Genomic DNA, 24,559 nt, shown 5'->3' with positions numbered 1-24,559 from the left:
TTTATTTTTGTTGTTGTGCGCTGCACAGTCTTTCTGTTGAACCTTTTTGAAAGCCAATAAAGTCTCAGTCAGCAGTTGTTCGTCGACCCTGTCCTCTTCCTTCCCCAACTACGAACTTAACTGTGCTACAGTATACTTATATTCTTTTTTTAACACACGTATGTGGTGTGTATATACCAACATTATTTAACATGTTTTCAACATTAATGCAATTTTTATGCCAAAAGAAAAGTTCACCCACAATTTAAAGTCAGTGGAAATCTGGAAATCCAAATGAGGTTTGTTTATATATTTTATATTTGGGCCAAACATTAGAATGTCATCATCCTGCAGGTAAAATTGATTCAGGTTAATCTTAAAATAAAAATAAAAATCCTACAGAGTTTACATTTGAGTGAACTTTTCCTTTTGATATTGCTTTCTAACATACAAACAGGTTTTTACGGTTTTAAAACATTCAAGTATATGCCGACTTGCAAATAAATGTTTAAAACATTGTACAAGTTCAAATAACACGGCCTTATCTTTTTTCTTTTGCTCTTGTTATCTTAGGCTCTATCCTTTACTCAGTTGAAGAACTTAATACTTCCTCTATTACAGAGGCGTATTAGAAGTTGAACAAACACTGCCCCCTGTTGACTCTTTCTAGTTCAATGAGACCAGATCCACTATGAACAGATTGTCGGCTCATCACCATATCCATGTTGAGTGCGGCGTAGCTCTGATAGTGACAGGGAAGCGCGTGTGTGTGTGTGTGTGGGTGTGCAACAGGGAATCTGAAGAGATCCAGGTTCTCTTCTGACACCTCCCGTCCCAGCCTGAACTTCATCAGGTCACTCAGCATGTTTGCTGATGCTATGAAAGAATAATTATCACACATTTAATTATAAACATTTATTCTAGCTGCTGTATGTAAATGGAGATGTTTTTAACTCAAGTAACAGATAAAGCCAAACCTTCTTCAGTAAAGCTTCACATACAGCTCGTGATGACGCTCATGATCTCAGCAGCAGTGGAGTCGTCTCTGTCCTCATCATCCACAGGCTTCTGAAGGACTGTCTGTGGGGGTTTGGAAATAAATGTTAATGGGAGTCATGACTTATTTTTGTGTTGTTTTTTTGTTTTATCACCCTCGAGCTCCACTTATATTGTTAGTAAAAAAGTTAATAATTTAGAAACACATGTCCATTTCCTATGGTGTATTTGTACCTGTGTTTGAAAGTGTTTGGGTCACACCTCCAGTGAGTTCTGGTTAGCATCTTCACATACCAGGTGAGCGGTGCTCAGGTGTGACTACCTGATTCTTTCTTGTACTGATGAATCTAACTTTGAGATGTCACAACTCCAAGAAAGTACTTTTATCAGCAGGGATTACATAGATAAAAACTTAAAATATGTTTTTATAGTATAGTGACCTCCTTTATGTCAAAAGATAAATGCAAACGTTAAATGCGTGTTATGGGACAGCAGTCTTGTTCACATGGCTGGCCGTATGATAGGGATCTTTTCTGCATGGAGGTTCCTGCCTATCCGGGCTGAGCATACCAGTGGCCATTCTCCTAACTGGGGCAGTGCAGACAGCGCAGGATTGCCCCGATTTAGATCACAGAGAAGCCATTAGTTTGGTGAGGACTTGAGACCAAGGACCTGCGCCCTGACACGACCACAACGCAGCCCTGAAGTATCAGCAGAGATAGAGTCAACTAGATCATCCACTGTGAAGACATCATCAACACGACATCCAGTAGCACAGTTCCTCAACAAACCATCCATACCGGCGTGATGAATACGATCCTCAACTGGACATGACCACAACGCAGCCCTGAAGTATCAGCAGAGATCGAGTCGACTAGATCATCCATTGTGAAGACATCATCAACACGACAGCCAGTGCCACAGTTCCTCAACAAACCGTCCATACCGGCGTGATGAATACGATCCTCAACTGGACATGACCACAACACAGCCCTGAAGTATCAGCAGAGATCGAGTCAACTAGATCATCCATTGTGAAGGCCTCATCGACACGACAGCCAGTGCCACAGTTCCTCAACAGACCGTCCATACCGGCGTGATGAATACGATCCTCAACTGGACACGACCACAACACAGCCCTGAAGTATCAGCAGAGATCGAGTCAACTGGATCATCCATTGTGAAGACATCATCGACACGACAGCCAGTGCCACAGTTCCTCAACAGACCGTCCATTACCGGCGTGATGAATACGATCCTCAACTGGATGGAACTGAAATAAATACTTTGAATTGTTGCGATCCTATCAGACTTATGATAGCAACCTGAATCGTAACAAAGCACTGTTCGCCAGAGGAGAACTGGCCCCCCGACTAAGCCTGGTTTCTCCCAAGGTTTTTTTCTCCATTTTAACACCTGTTTGCCACTTGTTTGCCACCTGATGTCACCTGTTGGAGTTTGGGTTCCTTGCCGCTGTCGCCTTTGGCTTGCTTAGTTGGGGACACTTGACATTTGATATTCAACAGTATTCTTGACATTTGTTCAACAGTGCTTCTGCTCTGCCTGCATTGACACTATTCTTTAAGAGCTGCTGTGCAGCCAAAAATTATGTACCAGTTATCAATGTAAAGCTGCTTTGACACAATCTGCATTGTAAAAAGCACTATATAAATAAAGGTGACTTGACTTGAAGCACAGCTCTGGCCAGATGGGGTGTTTTATTTTTAAACCCAGGATAAATGCAGGCCCAGCGAATGTAGAAACACCTAGTGGTGCAAGAGGTGTGTGTGCAGCGGAGGCACATGTGTCTGCTGAAGTGAATGTGTGATTATGATTTTATGAACTTTAGAGTAGTGTCATATAACTCACATGGGCTGCACTGGGACAGTGTTGGTGACAAAGCGCAATGCATTGTTACTGACAGCTTCTGGAGAATGCGGGCATTGTACGTATACAAGAGACTTTTATCAAAACAGGATCTAGACACACTTAATTCTGTTAATGATGATGTGTATGGTGTGGGAGAATCTAGGACTGATTTAAGTATGGAACAGTGTGTGGAATATCAGAATATCAGGGGGTGTGGCCAAGAATATGATCCACTGATTAGTGTGATTAGATTAGACGAGGATTGGTGATCGTAATTAAAGTGGAACAAAAGAAGAATGCTTTTGTTATTTTGAATGTGTATACTCCTTATGAATGTTGTCAAAATGAAGATGAATATATCAATTGCCTTTTGGTTTTATTAATGAAAGTGTAGACTTGTATATTTATAGTAGGGGACATGAATGCCGATATATCTGATGTTAAATCTTTGTTTGTCTAGTTCATTTTTGAAAATAGGGGGGAATTTTCCCCTTAGGTGACTCTTATGGGGGGATTTTTGTCATTTGAGGCGGAGTGTGTAAATAAATTATATATATAATGTTACCTAATGTTATTTGCTCACTCAGTGTATTTGTATTTTTACAATGAGGTTACAATTCTTATGCTTGTTGACACACAAGACAAGGAAGCTTGATTTAAATATCAAGCAAACAAGAACAAATAAACAAATTACAAGCAGAAGCACAAATAAATAAACAGCTGGATATTTTACTTCATAACTTGTTAAATATGGATATATTTTTTACACAAATGCATCTTTTCGCTTCAGAAGACCTTTCTTAACCCCCTGGAGCCGTGTGGAGTGTGTTTATGATGGATGAAGCACTTTCTTCAGCTCATACTCGCTGATCCCGTTCACTGCCATTATAAAGCTCTGATGCGTCAGGATATTTATTAATATAACTCTGTTGTGTTTATCAGAAAGAAGAGAGTCATATACAGCTAGGATGGCTTGAGGGTTTGTAAAGCTTGGGGTCATTTTCATTTGAAAGTGAATTAATCCTTGAAAGTCCAAAAGTCATGCACAGAAAATGAATCTGTCTGAATAACACACAGATCAGAGTGAGAGCGAGTGCTGACATGTCTGACTGACATTCTTCTCATTCTCACGTCTCTTCCTGGAAACATTTACTTCATCTGTATTAGTGATGGAGCTGCTGTTCAACAATTCAGAGAAGAGTAAAGAATACGAGTCTACAGCTGCAGTGCAGTTTAATCATCAGACATGAGAAAACTGCAGCCATTTATAAAGACACTAGTGCTGTCATTAAATGTTCCTGCACTTAGATCCGCTTCCCTGCCTGCTCATTTCACACCCGTCGATACATTAATATTATTGCATTTCTTACTGTATCTTTCATTTTTCTGAACACATGAACTTGACATGCAGCATCCTGCAGACACTCTTCTTAGAAAAACAGTTTCATTAAAACACCAGCAGTGACTGCAGCTAAAGCTCTGTTCATTCTCAATAAGAAGCTTTGTAGACACACTAACTAGTTCATTTCTGTGATAAGTGAAGCTGGTAATGCTGTTGGTGTTTAATCCTCCTCTGCTGAGATCTTCAGAGATTCAATGTCTTCTTTTATCTTCAGTTGATTTCATAAGTCAGTAGTTCTTGTGTTTCTGTGTGTATAAAAGACATTCTTCACACTTCTTCATAACTCACAGATCGTCCTGAAAACCTGTTTCACTTGTTTTACTTAAATGGTCTGATGAAACGGCTTGTTTTTATCTAGTTTCCTCAGTTTGTTTTCATGTGTGTGGTGAAGTGGGAAGCATCGAATGGATCGAAGCATTGAAGGAAATTGAAACTCCACCAATCAAGAATGAAAAGCTCCACAGCTCCAGTGTAGAAAGTGCTCACTTTTGAGAAACCTTAAACCTGTCCAGCCGTCGTAAATGATAGATGTGTTGATTTTCCCTCTTTAAGAGGTGATGTGTGTGTAAGGGGACGTCGCTAGGGTGACCACCATCAAACAAACCAAATGTGGGACGATTACTAAGTTTGTGTGGGACAATGTGGGACATGTTTCCAACACTAAAACATAACCTGAAGCTGTTATATAATGTCTGTCTAACTTAATAACAACATTTGTATTCTGCCTTTCAACTGATAAAAATACTTTGTTCTTTAGTCCATTCCAGAAAACACCATTACATCACAATGTAACATAACATGTCTTTATTTTACATGTCATTTAAATTCAACATCACTGACCCTAAAGGCAGCAGGCATCATGCAGATAACTATTTTTGAATTAGGTGACCAGATTTCTGAAATGAAAACTGGGGACAAGTCCTTTTAGGTGAACAAAAATCTCATTTGTTATTATCTATTTAAAAAACAGGGACAATACATTTTTTAATGTTTTTGTTTTTAATTGTTGTGAGAGTTCCTTATAGGCTATTATTACATAAATAATTATGATTTAGTTTTATTATTAGGATTTTTGCTCTGGTTTAAATACAACCAAAAAACTTTTACACGATTAATAGTAACCACTGTAAAAGCAGTTCTAAACAATACTGTTATAGCCTAACATTCGTGTGCCTTTACAAAAACATATTACATTTCAAAAATAAAACATAAATAGGCATATAAGAAGATAAATATTTAACAAATATGATTTAACATTATTGAATTTAATAATTTAATTTTCACATGCTGTTTTTAGCTACTGTACAGAAATTAGGCTACAACTGTACAACTATTATTTAGCATTTTATACTTATTTTAAGCACAAAGTATGTGTATTATTTTATTTTATTTTTTATTTATTCATATCTGAGTGTACCTTCACCACGTAGTTAAGACGTGTGTGTGGAAATTGCTGCGTTATGACTGCGAAACTTTTGTGGACGTTTAAAATTGTGCAAAACAATCTCACACTCTGTTGAGGTCCTGTTATAAAACATACAAACAGTTTGAATAGTTAGTATGTTACTAACCTTGAAACTGATAACGATGTTTATTTTGATATTTGACGATAATGGCGCTTTGCTTTGCTCTGGTCCAGATCCAGATTACGTTCCTCATGAAGTAGCGGCGCGCGCGTGAACAAGTGTAGCTGCATAGCCCCCTCTGTTGGAGAACATGATCACTACACAATTGTGTATGCTCGTCGGAACAGACTGATGAAAATGCGGGACATTCTCTCAATATGCGACGTGTGGGACAAGCTATAATCCACGAGTCCGCACATGAGAGAAAATGAGGGAACAGAGCGAGGCTGTGCGGTACGAGAGAGGAACGCTTTGTGTTTTATTGTGTTTGTGTGGGCGGCAAGCGTGAGGATCTGGACATTTTACTTTTGTTTTGCTGTTTGTTTATTTTATATATTAAAGGTGAACGTTCCTGCCTCCTTCACCCTAGACGTCGTTCTCTTTTCTGTTAAAAGCAGAGCAAAATGTGGTTATAATCTGTGGATCAGTCCTGCGAAAAGCAAATATAATCTGCAGTTATACATAAGAGAGAGACATTTTCAGAGAGGCAGGACAAGTTAGTTTAGTTTAGTTTATGATTGTTATTAGAATTATTTTAATATACACCAAAACACAAATTCATTTAAATATGTTGTTGTTTTCAGTAAAAGCTAAGCAAAGCAGACAAACAAAATCATGTTTTATTATTATTAAATATATATATAATTTTTCCCCCCGAATATATAAATCTGGATATGATAATTTACAGTTTTTTAATTCACTTTGGTACTATTTTCACAAGTAAGGTGTACATTTTCAAAACTCTTCAAAACTCCAAACTGATGTAATTGAATCATTAATGTTTGTAATAGCATTGATCCAGTTATGATGAAGTTATAAAACGGTCATGAGGTTTGGTGTAGAACAGAGTTTGCTGCCAATACAGTAAATGTTGTCAGTGAATCTATAATGTAGTTGATTTTTATAAGTGTGAGTTACAGTAAAGTTCATCAGTCTTTCCTGAGAATGAATCTTTCTGAGAGCGTGTGTTGACATGTCTGACTGTCATTCTTCTCATTCTCACGTCTCCGTCCTGCTGGTTCTGTAGAAGTGAAAGAAATCCCAGAGCTGCTGTTCAACACGACAGTTCAGAGGAAACAGAACGATCTGAGGTGAGTGTTTCGTCTTTCTTTAGTTAATTTCATGTCGTCTTATGATGTGTCATTGGTCACTTCTGGGTCTTTACAGTTTTTTTTAATTACTTTAGAGCAATTTTCACAAGCAATTGGTACATTTTCACAAACTCTTAGTATTAATATCACAACTAATCATCAAAAGTGCACTTTTTTAACATTTCAGCATATTTTCAATTGTGTGAGCACAATACACAAAATCATAAAGTATCATTTTCACAACACAAAATAAGTGTTTCATCTTTATACAGTAATTGACTTTCATAATGCTATTACTATCAATCTTTTGATTTGCATCTCTTCTCATTCAGTTTAATACATTTGTCTATTATTTAATCCAACTGCTTAATCAATGAATCATTTGGTACATCTCTAGATTTCTATAGATACAGTTCCTTTAGATATAGTTTCTACTTTGTTTGCAATTTCCAATATGGATATCCAAAAGTAACAAATTATTGCAAATTATTTGCATTATAAGCATATTTGTGAACACAGATCAGGATTGAGTACGAGGGAAAAGAAACAGTCAATGACTGTATAACGTCAGATTGATCAGAAGAGAGACAGATGACATCAATACAGCATTTTACATTACAGTGTGATTGTGATACTGTAAACAGATGGTAGAGACTGACACATTACTGTAACGCACTATGGTTCAGTGAGAACATTTACTGTATTGGCAGCAAACTCTGTTCTAGTACAGAACATCATGGCCGTGACATACTGACTGTTAAAGGACTAAACTGAAAGAAGATCATACTGTTGTGTTTCAGTGATTAAACCAGATGTTCTCATTACATATCACAATGATCTTGTGTTTGAAACAGTGATTATGTGGAATGAAAATATGTACAGCTAGAATGAAAGCATGAGATCAGGATTTGTGTTACAAGATCAGTTTGGATTTTTGTGTTTTGAAAATGTACAGCAAATAAAATCCCTGCACAAAGCAGAATGTGGTAAGCAGGACGAGGCCGAGGGCCGTGAGAAACTCGAGACCGGTGTGGTGCACAGCTGACGCTCATTAACACTCGGCCCTCGTCCTCATCGCCACACAGTAATTTAGGAGTTTATTGAGGCAAAAGACACATTGGACCCTAATCTAAAATCTCAGAATTATTTATGCAGTTGTAACTGTGATGAAAATGCTTTCATTGCACATCTAAGCTTCATTAAAAACACTGTAAATAATAAATCTACACGCATTTCAGATGCTGCTTCTGTTTCCTCTGCAGTGCAAACATGGATTTTGTTGATACTAATTTAATTTGTTCGATTGTTTAATTTTTTCAGTGCTATACAGACCTAAATCCAGACTGAAATTAATCACGTTGTTTTCATTTAAAAATGTCAAAAGTAGATTAAGAACCACCTTCTCCATTATTTTAGCCAAAAATGGCCATTTTTAGATCAGTCTATAATTACTGAACACTGAAGTGTCCAGACTTGTTTATTTTTTAAGAGGCTACACCAGGACAGCTTAAAATAGGACAGGACCAAGTAAAGTTCAGGTACAGTTTTTATCGAGCCAGATCAGCCTCAAAAATAATACATTTAAAAAACAAAATTAGCATAATTATTATCCCAAATGCTCACACAAATGCATCTTACCTAAATAAATTAAAAATACTTGAGTTCTTGAATTAATTTCCATCACACATTTATGAATGATGTATTTATGGATCGTTGAATCTGCATTTGTGAATCGTCACACGTGTGTGGACTGCTCTGAATTTGTGTCCTGGCAGGTTAATATTCATAAATATCTTTTTTTGTAGGATGTTCTGTTGTAGCCAATCACAGCAAGCTTTTAATCCACCAATCAAAACGCTCCTTACTGAACAGACTCAAGAAGATCAATGCTGCACTTGTACTGTGCATTGTTACATGATCGGGTCCTTTTTACTGTATAAAGACATTTTAATGGGTGCTCCCTTTTTAGGCACCTGATTATAGTTTCTATAAAATCACATTATGATTTATATCATTCACACAAAATACAGTTAGCTTGCTTTCTTATACACCAAAGCTGCACAAACCCTGTTTATTCAGATCAATCTGTAATGTTATTAAACAAGTGTTAAATGTCCAGATATTTCATTTAATAACAACAGTTATGTAATGTGTTCTGTTGCTGTTATAGTAAGTAGTATCAGGTTTGCAGTAACTTTTGATCAGGCATTAAAAACAGCTACCTCCACCTGAGGGTATTTTTGTTTGTTTTTGAACACTAGACCAGGGCTGGCGATTCCACATTCAGTTCTTTCTGCACAACTTACTGTATAATACCATGATAAACTCCTTTTGAAGATCCTCATTAAAGGTACACACAGGCTTCATTGACATCTTCGTGTCTCACTTGATCTCCTCCACGCTTTCTAATATCCCGCCATTACTAACTGCAACGAATGGATAATGAATTGTGATTGGATGATAATTGTGTTCTCCAAAATATACTATGATGAGATTGGCTACCATTTGTTTAGGCTATTCTCATGTGACAGAAGACTGATACTTGCTTTTATGATCATCTAGCAATAAAGACAATTTAGGAATGATGATATATGGGGCAAAACTTTTTTTTCATAATAAGTTGAAACACTAAAAACATCTTTTTCTTTTTGTCCTGCAGCTGTGGATCGGTGAAGGACGATGGCATCTGTGAAAGATCTGCTTGATAAATCACTGAATGATCTGGTACAAGCTGAACTGAAGAAGTTTCAGTGGCATTTAGTGAACGATCATGAGTGTATATCAAAGTCTGAAATGGAGAATGCAGATAGGTTAGACACAGTGGATAAGATGGTAGCACGTTTTGAACCAGAAGAAGCTGTGAAGATCACCGTGAAGATCCTGAGGAAGATGAACCAGAATAATCTGGCTGAGCAGCTAGAGAACAAACACAAGCAAGGTAAAATTAAAATGAACTTGTTAAATGTGCTGTTTAAAATATAAATAAAATGTGAAACTACTTAATTGATTTTTTATAAATATATTTGAAATAATAAAGTTGTATTATTTTTCTATAACTGATGTCTCACAGAGTGAATGTTTAGAGAATAAGTGAATAACTGCCTTTTTAGCTGAATCTTTCATCTCTCTGTTTTGCTGATGTGTTTGTGTGGTTTAATGTCACAGTATTTTCATTCTGATCTCTTTCTCTCACACAGCTCAGGCTGAGGACAGTATTGAGGATCCTGCACTTGCTGGAGTCAGTTCAAAACCGCTGGAGGGTAAATAATGATCACTGTACAGAGAATCCCAAACTCAGCCACTTTATCCTGGGTTATAGAATAATAACTCATAAATTAACAACTGCTTTTTTAGCTGAATCTTTCATCTCTCTGTTTTGCTGATGTGTTTGTGTGGTTTAATGTCACAGTATTTTCATCCTGATCTCTTTCTCTCTCACACAGCTCAGGCTGGGGACAGTATTGAGGATCCTGCACTTGTTGGAGTCAGTTCAAAACTGCTGGAGGGTAAATAATGATCACTGTCTGCACAGAGAAACCCCTGTAGGCCATAATGTAGGCCAGATCAGATGCTCTTGACCACTGCATGTTGTAAATGATTAGTGTTGAATCAGTCTTTCAAGTGGGCCTAGATTGGTTCCCAATCTTTTAGAGTGTCGTACCCCATAGACATTTAACATCTTTCTGCAAACTCCCTCTCTAACACTCGGACTGCAGTCACACCTTTTCCATTATGGGACAATATTTGCCCCCATAAATTGATTTACATGTGCATTTTTACCTTCATAAAGGCAAAGTTTTCTAACCATATTAAATGTCATGTTTTATATCATATTCTTACAGTTCCATTAATTATATTATTAATATAATAAATGAAGCAATAAATTGAGATACTTTGAAATATTAAACAAACTGCCAGTAGGTGGCAGCAAGTCACTGTCTTAATGAGTGAGTCATCGAGTCGTTCATTCTTTCAGTAATGAATGGGTCAGTGAATCATTGACTCATTGAATCGTTTACATTAATGATGCAAAACACAGTGTTAGTGATCTTTCAGGCTCATTATAAAACTGTAGCAGGACAGATGAAACTATGGCAGGTAACCACTATAGTAAAATTAGCCATTTGATACAGAGTGATACTGAGATACAGAGATTTAAAAAATGTATTTAGATACTACTTATAGTACATTTGAACCCATAGTGTACTACAAGTGGTCTCTAAATACATTTTTTAAATACAGAGATAGTATATTAAAAGCACATTTTAGTTCATATTTTATGTTGTCTCAAAATAGCACAGTTGAGTACACATAGATGATGTTAAGATTCTCTTAATATACTAACAATTCTTCTTTAGTAGTTCTTAAGTACAAAATTAGTACACGAAAATAGAGCACATTATAGAAGTGTACTTTTTTCACCTGGGTACATCGCAATGCTGATAAGCCATGTTCAGTAACAACTTTTGAATGTGAAATAAAAAGTAAATGTTGTGTTTGTGATATAGTACACAACCACGGATCAGTTGCGCGCTGCAAACGCGGCATATGTGAATGCACAAAAGCGCGTGCTGCTCCTGCATCGCATGCACATAGGCATGACGGTGGTGCTTCTCCGCTCTACTCCCTGCGTTGTCTTTTTTGGTCGATATTAACCAACGTTTCATTTCAACAAAATAATACCCAAAGCTTAAAGCCTAAAGAATTACCTATGTTAGGGTGACCATATTACCTATGTGCACATGTCTGAATGTTTAATATGGTGCTGTAAATTTACCTGCTGCAACTAATGCTGTTGCTAATATGTCGTTAATCTGTCGTAATTACGTAAAATTAAGGAACAATAGTTGCCCCCTTAAATTTATTTTCCAGTGTAATTTTTTCCTTTATAAATTCAAAAGAGAAATATGCAATAAGTAATACTTCAGTCTTATCTTACTATATTACCTACATAATATTAGTTTATTTATATATTTAGACTTTTTTTTTAAACAACAGCGGTGGACAGGGGTCAGCATGGGCACTATGCAGCCCCATACGCAACAAACTGTCATGGGGTCCGCCCATGACCCTGTTGCTGGTTCACCGCTGTTCCTACTTTGGACCACTTTTGATAGATACTGACCACTGCAGACCGGGATCATCCCACAGGAGCTGCAGTTTTGGAGATGCTCTGACCCAGTCGTCTAGCCATCACAATTTGGTCCTTGTCAAACTCACTCAAATCCTTACGCTTGCCCATTTTTCCTGCCTCTAATACATCAACTTTGAGAGCAACATGTTCACTTGCTGCCTAATATATCCACACACTAACAGTTGCCGTGATGAAGAGATGATCAGTGTTATTCACTTCACCTGTCAGTGCTCATAATGTTATGCCTGATCAGTGTATATTGTTATCGTGAATTAAAAACACACATATCGTGATATGAGATGTAATATTTTGATCTTTCACCCCTACAAGGTGTGTTTAAGAGTGAAGACATTTCCATGCCGTCAACTTAAGCATAAGTGTGATTCATTTGAATAGTAGAAGCACAGTTTTCAAGTTACCACACATGTGTGATTATTTTTGTAATAGGAATATCAGTTTTTAAATAAAATAATAAAACCGGATCACTTTTTGCTGACATCTTCCCTCTTTCTCAAAGGCTCAGCTGCAGAGGACAGTAAAGCTGCTCTTCATGAGATCAGCCGCAGACTGAAGCTCAAATTAAAACAGGAGTGTGAGCGAATATTGGTTGGTAATTCTCAGAGGGGTCGTCAGAAATACCTGAACGATATTTACACTGATCTATATGTGGTGGAGAATGAGACTGGAGGAATAGTGAGTGAACATGAGGTGAGACAGATCGAATTCAAACAATTTGATGCCAAGGACACACCAATCCAATGCAATAACATTTTTAAAGTCCATAACGGTCGACAAAACAAAAAAGTGTTGACGATGGGCATCGCAGGGGTAGGAAAAACAGTCTCTGTCAATAAATTCATCCTTGACTGGGCTGAAGGAAAAGAAAATCAGGATATTGCCTTAATTTTCCCTCTTCCATTCCGTAGACTGAATTTGATTAAAGAAGAGTACAGTCTTATAGGACTTCTTAACAAATACTACTTTAGTAATCCTGAAGAACTGCCCTCTCTTCCTGATGGTGACGGTAAAATCATGTTCATCTTTGATGGGCTGGATGAGTGTCGCTTCCCTTTGAACTTTAAAGAGGATGACGGATTTACAGATGTTAAAGAAAAAACAACATTGAGTAAGATAATAACAAACCTCATTAAGACACATCTGGTTCCCTCTGCTCTCATCTGGATCACATCCAGACCAGCAGCAGCCAGTCTGATACCCCGAAACTACATTGATCAGGTGACAGAGGTGCGAGGATTCAACGATGAGCAGAAAGAGCAATACTTCATCAAAAACAGCAGTCCTGAGGTTGCTGGAAACATCATCCGTCATATCAGGAAATCCAGGAGCCTGTACATCATGTGCCACATCCCCGTCTTCTGCTGGATCTCTCTTCACTGTTCTTCAGCCTCTACTGGCTCGAAAGAGCAATGACAAAACACCCACAACTCTGACAGGGATGTACACAAGCTTCTTACTTACTCAGCAGCAACAGATGGAAAACAAATACTGTGATGACTCTCAAGCCTAAAGCCAAATGCCAGGTCTTTTGATGAGATTATTCTGAAGCTTGGGAAACTGGCCTTTGAACAGCTGGAGAAAGGAAATCTGATTTTCTACAAAGAAGATCTTAAGGAATGTGGACTAGATGTCAGTGAAGGGTCGGTGTTCTCTGGGTTATGCACTCAGATCTTTCAGGAGGAAAAAGCTGTTTCAGCAAGACACGTTTACAGCTTCGTTCATCTCAGCATTCAGGAATTCCTTGCTGCTCTCTATGTGTTTTTGATTAGCAAAGATGAGAAAGCAAAGCTACTTTTTAAGTCCCTGAGAAAAAAACTGAGATGGAAACTGTCCAGAAAGACAGAGTTTCAGCTTCATAAGGGTGCGATCAACAAGGCTTTACAAAGCGAGAACGGACACCTGGACCTTTTCCTCCGGTTCCTCCTGGGTCTCTCTCTGGAGTCCAATCAGAGTGACCTGAAGGAATTAGTGCCAGGACTGAAACACAAAACAGAGAACATGAAAAGCACTGTTGACTATATCAAAAAGAAAATAGAGAAGGAGAAATCTGTGGAGAGGACCATCAATCTTTTCCACTGTCTGAGTGAACTGAAAGATGATTTTGTGGAGGAAATTCAGAAAAACCTGAGCTCAGGAAATCTTTCAGCACAGAATCTCTCCTCTGCTCAGTGGTCTGGTCTGGTGTTTGTGCTCCTGATGTCAGAAGAGACTCAAGAGAAGTTTGAACTGCAGAAATACAGAAGATCTGATGAAGCCGTGATAAGACTCCTGCCAGTGATCAAAAACACAAGAAAAGCACTGTAAGAGTCATTACATTCATTTATATGCACTGTTGGTCTTTTGTAGTTGGGACTTCTTTTTACATGGATGACTTAGACAGTTCAGAAAAATGAATACATGTAAATGTAAATCAATGTGTGTGATAATATTAAATGCCAAAGTGTCTCTACCATCAGACAAGTTGAACTTGAGTTTTACTCTTTTTATTATTCTTAATTGTATCATAAATTAAAGAAACTGAAAATACAGGTTTGATGTTTTATGAAAATTGTTTTAGCTTCGCTACAGTCAAAGGTTTTTCCAAGTTATCTATGCTCTAGATTATAAACACTACTTAAGAAGCATTGATATCAAAGCATTGATTGTTTTGTTCGCTACACAGGCTACAGTGTTGTAATCTCACTGCTCAGTGTTGTGAGAGTTTGTCATCAGTTCTACAATCATCAAACTCCTTCCTGAGAGAGCTGGACCTGAGTAACAATGATCTACAGGATTCGGGAGTGAAGCTTCTTTCTGAGGGGCTAAAAAGTCCAAACTGTCACCTGGAGATAATGAGGTTTGAGTTTAAATGCTTTATTTATTTATTTATTTATTTATTTATTTATTTTCCATTAAGTTAATTATTTATAAACACACAGCTAAGATTGATTCTGTATGCAATTACATTTTGTTTTTATTGTTCAGATTTTCCATATGTAATCTCACTGCTCAGTGTTGTGAGAGTTTGTCATCAGTTCTACAATCATCAAACTCCTTCCTGAGAGAGCTGGACCTGAGTAACAATGACCTACAGGATTCGGGAGTGAGGCTTCTTTCTGATGGGCTAAAAAGTCCAAACTGTCACCTGGAGATAATGAGGTTTGAGTTTAAATGCTTTATTTATTTATTTATTTTCCATTAAGTTAATTATTTATAAACACACTGCTAAGACTGATTCTGTATGCAATTACATTTTGTTTTTATTGTTCAGATTTTCCACCTGTAATCTCACTGCTCAGTGTTGTGAGAGTTTGTCATCAGTTCTACAATCATCAAACTCCTTCCTGAGAGAGCTGGACCTGAGTAACAATGACCTACAGGATTCGGGAGTGAGGCTTCTTTCTGATGGGCTAAAAAGTCCAAACTGTCACCTGGAGATAATGAGGTTTGAGTTTAAATGCTTTATTTATTTATTTATTTTCCATTAAGTTAATTATTTATAAACACACTGCTAAGACTGATTCTGTATGCAATTACATTTTGTTTTTATTGTTCAGATTTTCCACCTGTAATCTCACTGCTCAGTGTTGTGAGAGTTTGTCATCAGTTCTACAATCATCAAACTCCTTCCTGAGAGAGCTGGACCTGAGTAACAATGACCTACAGGATTCAGGAGTGAAGCTTCTTTCTGATGGGCTGAAGAATTCAAACTGTCGGCTGGAGATACTGAGGTAAATTGTTTTAAAATAATTAACAAAATGCTTTAAATGATTACATTAAATGATTATAACCGAATGTGACATTTGTTCTCGATGTAATGGAAATAGTCAATGGAAATTGGACCGATACCAAGCTCATGTACTTGTACTCGTACTCGTACAAATATGGATTTGCTTGAATCTAGAGATGTTCCGATCAGGTTTTTTTGCCCTCGAGTCTGAGTCATTTGATTATGAGTATCTACCGATACCGAGTCCCAATCCAATACTTCTATAATACATAAAAAAAGAATAAAGAAGAGCGAAAAAACAGATCCAGGATATTCCTTATTTTTTATTTAATTCACCTTATTTTAACATTCAACAGCTCTGTTAACAAACAGAGCACTTCTGTGAGGTAGCTTGAACAATCAAGTAATAAATAACATAAATTCTTCACTTTTGGACTTTAGTGCAACAGTAAATATAAAAAAAGCCTAATATAAAAACAAATAGCACCTCAACTTAAAATACCCGGCAGGCATGTAAACAAATAAAAAAAATAAAAGTGCCACAGTTTTTGCAAAGCCAGTAATGTGCTTTTAGGAACTGCACTCCTAACTCTTACTGTCATCACAGTTTGCTATGGCAGTGTTGTTGTCATCAACTTTATAATACCTCCAGACCGCAGACATACTCGCGTTTTCCGCTTCAAGCTGCTTCCATGTTCTACTTTGCCGGCATTTAACCAACAGCATCTCTGCAACAAAGTGATGTCATGTCGCACGCATGTGGAGTCAAAAGGGTCTAACTCTGTGCCACCGCATAACTATAGATGTGTTAAAAAATAATGAGAATATATATACATATATATCCGAGTCCTGATCGGGAGGTAACGTCCGATTCCGATCGAGTCTGAAATCACGTGATCGGGCCCGATTTCCAATCACGTAATCAGATCTGGACATACTTGAATCATTCATTGAATCGTTCTTCAGATTCTTGACTTGTCACCGTCTGAACAAGCCCAACACAGTCGATTGATCGCCATAGAAAATCAACGATTCAGCGGATGGAATCAAAAGTTGCTATTGTGAATGGCACACGCTCCACTACTGTAAATGTTTAGAAAATTGAATGAATACTTTGGTACACTTCCATTAACACTTTTGTTACTTTAATGACTGAATCTACAGAAAATAACAGCATACAAACTGCACAGGTCAGTGTGTGATAGTGACTGATCTGATTGTCAAACTAACGTCATGTGTACTGTTGCTGTGTGTGTTTGTAGATTGTCTGGGTGTATGGTGACAGAGGAAGGCTGTGGTTATGTGTCTTCAGCTCTGAGTTCAAACCCCTCACACCTGAGAGAGCTGGATCTGAGCTACAATCACCCAGGAGATTCTGGAGTCAAGCTACTCACTGATACACTCAACCATCAAAACTACAGACTGGATAAACTCAAGTATGTTGAGCAGGAAGAGTTCAACTTTATTTCTTTCATACATTTACAAGTTCTTACTGAGAATAAACAGAGGATAGCTGCAGTTACACTACAGGGCTGTTGAATGCTTGATTCTGATTGTTTGACAAACTTTTTGAAGTGCTCAAATATTGTCAAGTAAATGCAGAGCTAAAGTAGTTCCAGGCAGGTCTCAACTAAATTAGAGCATGATTTTTCCCGCTCTATGTCCAATACAAATGAACACAAATGCAGTACAGACACACACAAACACACACACATACACAAGCACAGAAATGTGTCAGTGCTGCCCCACGACTTCATCAGTAAAATAGTTTCACAATTTATGTAGTATGCCTGAAAAAGGGACTGTAGTAAGTGATGTCTGATATCTAGCTTTCCTCAAGGGATGTTGGTCAAAACACAGGATCCAATCAGCTTCATCCAAAGGAAGTTTATTTGTTCCTAACACAAGGGTAACTTTCATCCAGGCTGTACACAACACAGCTGTACAAGGGCTTTACAGAATTAAAGGGTTAGTTCACCCAAATTCTTTCATTTATTACTCACCCTCATGTTGCTCCACACCTGTAAGACCTTTGTTCATCTTCTGAACACAAACTAAGATATTTTTAATGAAATCCAATGGGTCAGTGAGGCCTGCATAGCCAGCAAGTTAATTTACACTTTCAATGCCCAGAAAGGTAGTAAAGACATATTTAAAACAGTCCATGTGACTACAGTGGTTCAACCTTAAATTTATGAAGCAACGAGAATACTTTCTGTGTGGCAAAAAAACAAAATGACGACTTTATTTCCTTTCTTCCATATCAGTCTCTGACGCACGTTAACAAGAGCACCACAACACATGCGTGTGGTGATTCGAGTCATTTCCTCGTATGAATTATTCAAACTTTCAAGTTGTGGCATGACAATATCACAATCGATGCAGTACACTGTCTTGTTCAGTAGGCATCGCTTGCCACTGATGACATCTACACCACCAGCTCTCCATTGCTCTCTGTCTTTCAGAAGCTTGTGGCTGTGGTTGTGTTGCAGCCTCTTCCATCTCTTTTAGTTTGTTCTCTGTATATTCTTTTTCTAATAAGTAAGGTTGTGCAAAAAAACACCTGTGTTGTTCCACACCCGTAGGACCTTCATTCATCTTTGGAACACAAATTAAGACATTTTTGAAATCCGATGGCTCAGTGAGGCCTGCATTGCCAGAAAGACAATCAACACTTACATTGCCCAGAAAGTTACTAAAGAGATATTAAAATCAGTCCATGTGACTATGGTGGTTAAACCTTACTATTATAAAGCGACGAGAATACTTTTCGTGTGCCAAAAAAAAAAAAGAGAAGACTTTATTCAACAATATCTAGTGATGGGCGATTTCAAAACACTGCTTCATGAAGCTTTGAATCTTCACGAATCTTGTGTTTCAAATCAAAGGTTTGGAGCGTTTAAGTCATGTGATTTTAGTAAACGAGGCTTCGTTACGTCATAAGTGTTTCGAAATTTCAATGGTTCATGTGACTTTGGCAGTTTGATTCACGCTCCAAACCTCTGATTCGAAACACAAGATTTATGAAGATTTGAAGCTACCTGATGAAAACAGGTGGCACATGTGTACAGACTCAGTTTCTCAGTAATGAGGTAGTAATGTCACTGTTCTTTAAACAGTTAAGCTACCCTATTACAGACACTGCTGCCGGACACACACTCACACACACACATACGAAACTACTCCGATCAGGCATAACATTATAACCACCTTCCTAATATTGTGCTGATCCCCTTTTTGCTGCCAATACAGCCCTGACCTGTGGAGGTATGGACTCCACTAGACCCCTGAAGGTGTGTGTAATGCAGTTCATTGATGTGAGAAGGAGGCGGGAACCTGCGAATGTGCTTCCGGAGCTCCTCCATGAGAAATACGAGACCGGTGCAGTGCGCAGCTGACACTCCTTAGCAATCACGCCACTGGCCTCGCGCTGTTCCCTCACAGCTCTCGCTCCGGCCTGCTTGTCACATAACCCCATCATCTTTTCATCTTTACGTTACTAAATTGCATACTGTTAAATAAATCTTATTCAAACGTTCTCTTGCCTCCCAAGTCTTTCTGGTAGAACTGATTTCCTGCACCTGTGGACTGTGTATGAGTTTGAGATTAGAGGCCTTGTTGCCATAATTGGGCAGCAGGATTTATGCAGCGTTTTGTTCTGTTTATGCGGCACAATTATGTTTATATTCTTTTTGTAATGAATCATCTATTGGAACGAGCTGTGTCCATAACAGTTCTGTATTTGGTTGGTAATGTACTTAGCTTTACAATTTTCCAAAATTAAAATTGTTGTGTGTGTGAGAGTGAGTGAGTGTGAGAAGAGTGTGTGTGTGTGTGTGTGTGTGTTTACTGACTGACTATCATTGTTTGTGTTTTCTAGTGTGGATCATGGGGGAGAATTCAGGATAACAGCAGGACTACACAAATGTATGTCTACACACACACACACACTCGCACACACACACACACACTTGCACACACACACTTGCACACACACAGTATCTGTCAAAATGATGCTGTTTCATAATAAATAATAACTATAATACTTTTAGATCACCAATATTTGAATTATCGTTAAGACAGTAAAATACTACTAAATACTACTACTGTGAATGAAAAATGAATATTTTATAAAGAGTATATTATTTTACAATAGGATGTTACAATACTGTTATACTGGCAGAAACCAGCAGTTTCAGTGGAAACAGGTTTATAAATGCATCTTATTACAAATCAGGTGAAATACTGCAATCAACTGTCCACAAAAATGTTAGATATAATGCGACTGTGAAAACTGAGTGTAACTGGTGCTCGCTGCGTTCCCAAATGCACATTAAACTCAAAGCACATGCAGAGATGGAGTTCACTGCATTCATTCACTGTGAACTGACACGTGGAAAACAAGCTGATGGAGTGAGCAAAGTGTGCTCTTCACTCTGAAACATGCAGCGCAACGGACCACAAAATTACTTAATTATCGTCTTTTGTGATTTGATAAGGGCACAAAGCCATATCGTGCTTTTTATTTTAGGTTCTTTGAGAGATGCTTTGCCAAAGCAATGGCACAAAACATAAAGATTTATCTTATTATGAGATGTGTAAAATATCTTTGGTTCAAACTGTGTTTCTTTAAAATTTGTGTACACTTGGTCATTTCATGCATTTTCTCTGATGGGATATCTATCCCATCAGAGATAGATATCACTTCAGGAGGAATTCTGGGATGCATTCCAGACGAAACTGAACAAGTCTAAATGCATCTGGTTGTTGAAACCACATATGAAAATTATACTCGTCCCAAAAAATAAACATGTGAGAGTGTGTTATACGCTACCAGTCAAAAGTTTTTGAACAGTAAGATTTTTTTAATGTTTTAAAAGAAGTCTCTTCTGCTCACCAAGGCTTCATTTATTTGATCCAAAACACAGCTAAAACTGTAATATTGTGAAATATTATTACAGTTTAAAATAGCTGTTTTCTATTTGAATATATTGTAAAATGCAATTTATTTCTGTGATCTAAGCTGAATTTTCAGCATCATTACTCCAGTCTTCAGTGTCACATGATCCTTCAGAAATCATTCTAATATGTTGATTTGATGCTCAAGAAACATTTTTATCATTATCAGTGTTTGATTTGTTGTTTTTTGAAAGAAATTAATACTTTTATTCAGCAAGGATGCATTAAATTGATCAAAAGTGACATTATTGACATTTATAATGTTACTAAAGCTTTATATTTCAGAAAAAAAATATTTATTTTTCTCAAGAAAACATTCTACTGATTCAGAGATGATCCAAATGAAGCAGCACAGATACTTTACACTGATTAACATACTGATTGATCACTGTCAACTGAAAACATCAAGTTAAAACTATTTTACATTACAGGGTTTTTCCTGGGTCTTCGGTGGTGGTGGATAAACACTGTCATCCACAGTAAAAAATACTGTACCCATGTGATCTGTGAGTTCAGTACTGACAGTAAATCCACAATAAACGCAGTTTGAAATATCAACATATCCTATTCATGAATTTAGTTTAGTTTAGCGTTTATTGCCATTTGCACAGGTACGTTTCAGTACAGGTACATTGGAATTCTTATGCATTTCTCAGGAATCAAGTACCAAGTTAAAAATAGTACATAAACATAAAAAAGTACATACATACATACACACACCACATACACATTCTACATAAAACAAAGGAACAACTAGTCAATTTAAAAAAAAAATTACAAAAGGAAGAAATACAAAAACAGTATATAAATAACTTTCCTAATTTAAATAAATACACATTATAATAAATAATGATAATGTTATGCGTATAAAACTGGAACTCTTAATATAATAAATTCCTAATTAAAAGCAAGGGATAGGATACTCTTTTCCCTCCTTAATATCTTGTGCCACTAGCCTGAAAGTGGCTGGAAAGAAACTGTTAAACAGCCGGGCCTTGTGGGTGCTAATACTCACAGGCCTACGATGCCTCAGGTTATAGCCTGTGTCCACCCATTTAAACAAAGCATAGGCTGGATGGTGTTTGTCCTTAAGGATACTCTGTGCTTTCCTTCTACAGCGCTGAGTGTATATAGTGTCCATGGAGGGGAGGTTAGAGCCAATAACCCTCTCAGCAATTTTAATGACTCGTTGCAATGATTTCCTCTCCGCCTGGGTGGTGCTGCCGTACCACACTGTGATGCCACTGGTGAGAATACTCTCAACGAGTCCTTTATAAACATGGGTTAGGGTTTGACCTTTAAGTCCGGCCTTCTTCAATACCCTGACAAAGTGCAGCCTCTGCTGAGCTCTTTTCACTGTTGCAGCAGTGTTTTTAGCGCAGCTGAGATTTTCAGAGATGTGAAGTCCTAGAAACTTATGGCTGTCAGTCCGCTCCCCTCAATCCCCTTGATAGTTAGAGGCTGTAGGGGAGGAGGTCTTCTCCTAAAGTCCAGAATAAGTTCCTTCGTTTTATCAATGTTAAGAACAAGATCATTGTCCTCCCCATAGACAGTGACCCTGTGAACCATATCCCTATATGTTGACTCATTACCGCCTCTGATGAGGCCGAGGATGGTTGTATCATCTGCATATTTAATGACTATGTTATTATTGTCCAAGTTGGTGACACAATCATATGTATATAATGAAAAAAGTGCAGGGCTGAGACAGCAGCCCTCCTGTACTCACTGTCAACTCAGCTGAGACCTTCCTTCCCATCCTCACCACCTGTGGCCTGTCTGTAAGGAAGTCTGTTATCCAATTACAGGTGGACGTTGGTACTCCCAGTTCCATCATTTTGCCGAACAGCTTCATTGGCCGGATCGTGTTAAAGGCGGAGCTGTAGTCCAGGAACAATACTCGTACATAGGTATTATGAGTGTCCAAGTGCTGTAATATATAGTGAAGTGCCAGTGCCACCGCGTCATCCACTGACCTGTTCGAGCGGTAGGCAAACTGTAATATTGTAATAATTTAGGAATGAACACTGTCAGGACAGATAATAAAACTCATTTATATTTTAAAATCTGTACATTTAAAAGTAAAAAGTCACTAAGAGATCTGTTATTGTTATTACTGTTATTACAAAACACATTTTGTTCCGTCCATTGCTATGGTTATCACGGTCAATTGGATTTATTCGCACATTTCGCGAATACATTTGTCAATCCAGAAACTAATATATTTTAAATATTCATTATATAGGCCTACAGAAAGTGTCACGATCACCGTCAGTTCCTGTCAGTTCCCGGACTACATTTCCCATAATCCTCCCTGCTAGTCACATGCACACTCCCCACCAATCACCTGTTGCCACATACAGCTAAGCACATTCTCTGGATTTAAGACTCACTCTCACACTACCTCATTGTGAGGTCTTGTTTACCCTGTGTAGTAATTCTGAGCGTTTGTATCCTGTCTGTTATTGATCCTGCCCGTTTCCTGTTTATGATTCTCTGCCTTCTGCCTTCGGACTGTTTATTGTTATCTGGACTGTGAACGATATCTGCCTGCCCTGATCTACTGCCTGTATCCTGAGCACGATTCTGCCTAGCCCTTGCTGTTCCTGTTTGCCCCTGACTAGACCCTGCCTGTACGACCACGCTTACTTCTAATAAAAGCTTTGCATATGATCTTACCTTGAGTCCCGCTTCGTTACACAAAGATCGCTGCTGTATTAGTCAACACGAGAAACACAACGCTGCACTTCTGCCAAAACTTCAGTTATAATAAACGAAGGTGTCTGTATACAGTGTGCTATTTATCTCTTATTTGCATTGTGTTTATACTTGGTAACACTTTACATTAAGGTTCATTAGTTAAACATTAGTTAATATATTAACTGACATTAACTAACCATGAGCAATACATTTGTTACTGTATTTACTAATCTTTGTAAATGTTAGCTAATGAAAATACAGCTGTTCATTGTTTGTTGATGTTAGTTCACAGTGTATTAACTAATGTTAACAAGATTTTAATAATGTATTAGTAAATGTTTAAATTAACATTAAAGGCACAATATGTAAGATTTTTATATTAAAATATCCAAAAACCACCTGCGCAATGTTGTATATTTCGTTCAGCTGTGTACTTACATTATCTTAAATTGAGAGTTTTAAATAGTGCCCGTCCCTCCCTTGTCACTTGTCGCCTGTCAGTGATGTAATATCTGCGTTATTCCTGGTTTCTTTGTACTGCATAGTAACCATGGCAACAGATGGGTCAGCTGCGTAACGTCTACTGTTGTTGTTTGTGCTTTTTACTTAAGTAAAATTATCAATATCTGCCAGTGTGGTAATAAAATAATCTTAATGCAAACGGAAAACAAGATTATTTGGTGTCTATTGCTAAGAGCAAATTTACAGTAGCCCCGCCCACCAATGTCACACAAGGTTAAAAACATTGCTTATGAATAATGGTTTCAGTGGTGTAAGCAGAAGCGTGTTGGGTGCGCAAAACTAACTTGTGACACGATTGATAGGGTTCGAATCTGCCTTTCGCCGAGCTCGCTCTTCTCCCTTTTCACATCAGAAAGGCGTTCATTTTCAATAAAAATGAAGAAACAGTGGAAGTAAATGGCCTAATGAATGTGTAATAATGAGTGTTTTTTAAGTAGTTTACACTCTGTTATTATTGCATCCTGTTAATGTACAACAATACTGAGGTGCAAATAGTATGTATCTGCCAGTATAAAATATAAATAGCATCTAATTACTATTTACACTTATTGCAAA

The 24,559-nt window shown here is 37.6% G+C and overlaps 1 long non-coding RNA gene and 1 pseudogene across 1 annotated transcript; one reads left to right on the top strand and one right to left on the bottom strand.

Moving 5' to 3' along the window:
- Positions 1-431: 431 nt before the first annotated feature.
- LOC125264918 lies at positions 432-5,913 on the bottom strand. Its single transcript, XR_007184169.1, has 3 exons — positions 5,818-5,913; positions 957-1,059; positions 432-855 (listed from the first exon to the last, which is right to left on the bottom strand). It is a non-coding gene; the product is annotated as an uncharacterized LOC125264918 (long non-coding RNA).
- Positions 5,914-6,897: 984 nt separating this feature from the next.
- The window catches only part of LOC125264508, a 79,271-nt pseudogene continuing 61,609 nt past the window's right edge, over positions 6,898-24,559 (top strand).

The sequence above is a fragment of the Megalobrama amblycephala genome, linkage group LG1 (genome assembly GCF_018812025.1).
Source record: "Megalobrama amblycephala isolate DHTTF-2021 linkage group LG1, ASM1881202v1, whole genome shotgun sequence".
Lineage (NCBI taxonomy): Eukaryota > Metazoa > Chordata > Actinopteri > Cypriniformes > Xenocyprididae > Megalobrama > Megalobrama amblycephala.
This window is presented reverse-complemented; position numbering and strand designations above follow the sequence as displayed.